The sequence below is a fragment of the Eriocheir sinensis genome, unplaced genomic scaffold (genome assembly GCF_024679095.1).
Source record: "Eriocheir sinensis breed Jianghai 21 unplaced genomic scaffold, ASM2467909v1 Scaffold410, whole genome shotgun sequence".
NCBI lineage: Eukaryota > Metazoa > Arthropoda > Malacostraca > Decapoda > Varunidae > Eriocheir > Eriocheir sinensis.
In genome coordinates this window covers 290001-293525 of record NW_026111733.1, presented here as the reverse complement: position 1 = coordinate 293525, position 3525 = coordinate 290001, and the positions used below count along the sequence as shown (strand labels likewise).

At 33.4% G+C, this 3525-nt stretch overlaps 1 non-coding gene across 1 annotated transcript; it reads right to left on the bottom strand.

The window, feature by feature from the left end:
- Positions 1–2096: 2096 nt before the first annotated feature.
- Trnam-cau (transfer RNA methionine (anticodon CAU)) lies at positions 2097–2169 on the bottom strand. The gene has a single exon. It is a non-coding gene; the product is annotated as a tRNA-Met (tRNA).
- Between the last annotated feature and the right edge of the window lie 1356 nt (positions 2170–3525).

The window sequence follows — 3525 nt, the reverse complement described above, 5'->3', positions numbered from 1 at the left end:
AAAATGATTTTGTTGATTAAACCTTCCCATACTCATATCCTTGTGCATGCTAAGAAAATGAAGTGTGAAAAAAAAACATCAAAATTATATAAAAAAAAATACACTCATCACATTTTTTTCTACCCAAATGTTCGATCCCACCCACACTATGAATGGCGAAAAAAAAAAAACTAGGTATTCCTCGTAAAGGAAGAAATACAATCACAAAGGAGTAAGTCAAGCTGTCAATAACACCAACAAAAACGACAAAAAAAAAAAAAAAAGATATACTTTCCCCTGAAATAAAATGATCTTATCGAGCAAATATATTATAATATTTTACCTGATTCATTAAGGACAAGGTCAACAATACCAAGGGATTATAGTGGGTCCTATTAGAGTAGTGTGGAATGGAACCAAACCACAGTAAACCACAGGTTTAGGTCAACAATATAAGTGTATCTCCAAGGTGCTATTAGAAAGTAGTATGTAATGAAACGCAAACACCAGAAAACCATGGAGTTAATGTGATCAACGCATGATACTCAGATATGGAGGAAAATTAGAGAACCATATTTTTTATCAATTAATGTGACCAGTAATGTTAATTTTATAACCAGAGACCAATGAGGACTAAAATATTTATGTATTTCTGTATTGCCAGAACACTTTAAACCTTGAGAAAGGACGCAGGATAGCCATGCGCCTGAACCGGGCCTTCAGAGAAAACCGCCGGTTATCAAAACGCACTGGAGGAAACCAATGAATTACTGTATGGAAAGATATTTGTGACACGTAATCATGTATAATTATAGTGGCCAGAACTCTCTTTCTTTGTGCTTAACTTATTATTAATCTTTTCACCTGATGATCATTACCAAAGGCAAATGTGAACACATACACATAAAGAGAAGATTAGTGAATGTAAAACAAGTACCAACTTAAGCATGTTAGGAAGCAGCCATGCTCTACAGTATTCCGGACATACAGGCTGACAATCAATGATTTAGCATTGTTGAAACCGACAGCTTAATAGGGAATATATTACAGGTTTACCTTATCCTAATCTTAGCGTATCCTATGCATCATCAAATATTGTATGCAGAGAAAATAAAGGAGTTACCAAATGACTAGCAAATTAAACTGAAAATAAAAGAGTACGACAAGTACATATCAATTTTGGTTACACATAGTATCAAAAGATAAAAAAAAGTTCATTGATTAGGATCAGGTATGTAAAAGGGAATTGCAGCTTAAAAACTAAATACATGGAATTCACAGTATATTCAGTAAATTGAGTAAAATTACAGAAAAAAAATTAATAAACTAATAAACATTACGTTTCAATGAATATTGTTCATATAAATTCTTGCTGGAAGACTCTGATTATTAAAAAATAAATCCTCCTACTTGTGAACACTATGATCAGTAGTTCTTAATACCAGTATTTCATGATCTTTAATTCAATTAGGGTGAATATTTCCTCTATTACCACTTTTCCTTTTGGAATTTTATTCTTCCACTTGATAGTTTTTAAACACTTTTGAGTGTTTTGATGTCTCATTTGTTGTAAAAATGAATAATAACCATAATATGACAATTGGGGAGATTGTTTTACCCCCCCCCCAAAAAAAAAAAAAAAGAGAAAGTAGAAAAGTTTGAATAAAATATAATAAGTTAAGAATGTCTTGTCTTGTCTTATCTTTGCTCATTTGCTGACTAAGAACAAGTTAGATTTTTACGATCATCTCATCTTCAAGTGTAACTACATTGATTTTCAGCGTCGTTTATATACATTAACGAAAAGTAAAATTTATGGTTATGTGACAGTGAGCAGTTAACGAAGATATGATGTATGACACAGGTAATAGAAGGAACCGTTGCAAGAAACGTAGCAGAAAGGTAATGGTATGCTTAGTAGGAAGAATGTGGCAATATTCACGCTAAAGGTAACAGTAACGTAGCAAAACACACACAAAAAACGCAATGATCTACTTGACCTACTCCTTTGTGATTGTATTTCTTCTTTTACGAGATAAAAAGCAAGTTTTTTACACTTCATTGTCTTCGCATGCTCAAGGATATGAGTGTGGGAAGGTTTAATCAGCAAAATTTTTCCACTCCGCCGGGAATCGAACCCGGTCTCTCTCGGTTATGAGCCGAGTGTGCTAACCACTGCACCACGAAGCCCCCGATTATCAGAAAGGTTGTGGAATATGCACATTAAAGGTACCAATACATAGCATTGGCGTAATGGAATGTAGTAAAAGGGTTCTTAAAAGGTGATGGGGACGTGGTAACTAGGTAGTAGAAACGTACATATGATCCACAGAACGTTGCGATATTATTATTATTATTATTATTATTATTATTATTATTATCATGTATGCCCTGTGTGTACTATAACTTGTCTGAATTATCCCCTCATCCAGAATTAAGATGCATTTTAAAAATGTTATTATTATTATTATTATTATTATTATTATTATTATTATTATTATTATTATTATTATTATTATTATCATGTATGCCATATGTGTGTACTATAACTTGTCTGAATCCCTCTCATCCAGAATTAAGATGCATTTTAACAATGTTATTATTATTATTATTATTATTATTATTATTATTATTATTATTATTATTATTATTATTATTATTATTATTATTATTATTATTATCATGTATGCCATATGTGTGTAATATAACTTGTCTGAATCCCTCTCATCCAGAATTAAGATGTATTTTAACAATGTTATTATTATTATTATTATTATTATTATTATTATTATTATTATTATTATTATTATTATTATTATTATCATGTATGCCATATGTGTGTAATATAACTTGTCTGAAACCCTCTCATCCAGAATTAAGATGTATTTTTAGAGTGTAATTCAAAATTTATTGTGTTCATGTAATGGTTTAACTATTCAGACTGGTTTGGATTTAACACAAACGAAAAATAATCGTCCTGCATTAAGCTAATATAAGATTTTGGCATGTTAGTTTCTCACTAGATATCAATAAAAATCATAAAATCCTATTCATTTTAACTATTCCTTATATAAAGACTATCGCGGTGGTAGTTTAATTCTTTATCTTTACGCCCGGAAAAACGCGGGAAAGGGGGGAGGGGATGCAGATGTATCCCGCCGAATACCATTCCACAGCTTTCACAGAGTTTTTCTGCATTGTTAGCTCGTGGTGAAGAACACTCATGGACGGAAGGAGAGATGTGAAACGTCTCCCACAATGTTTAATCAAAGAGTCATTTCCACGGCGGTCACTGTCGACGCACGACCGACACGATCCACTAAACGACTTTCGTCTCCCACACTGTTTACACAAAGCATTGCTTCTCATTCTCACGAGAAATATACCATCATCCCGCAACAGAGACGAGTCAACACCGTGACGTTAAGCCGTTCCCCACCAGGGCTCAGCTTTGTTCGCCTAACGCGGGAGAGTGGGAGATACCTAACACATCTGCTAGAGGAGGGTGGGGGTGGGGTGGGGGGGGGGTTGAAGGGCGGAAGCAGG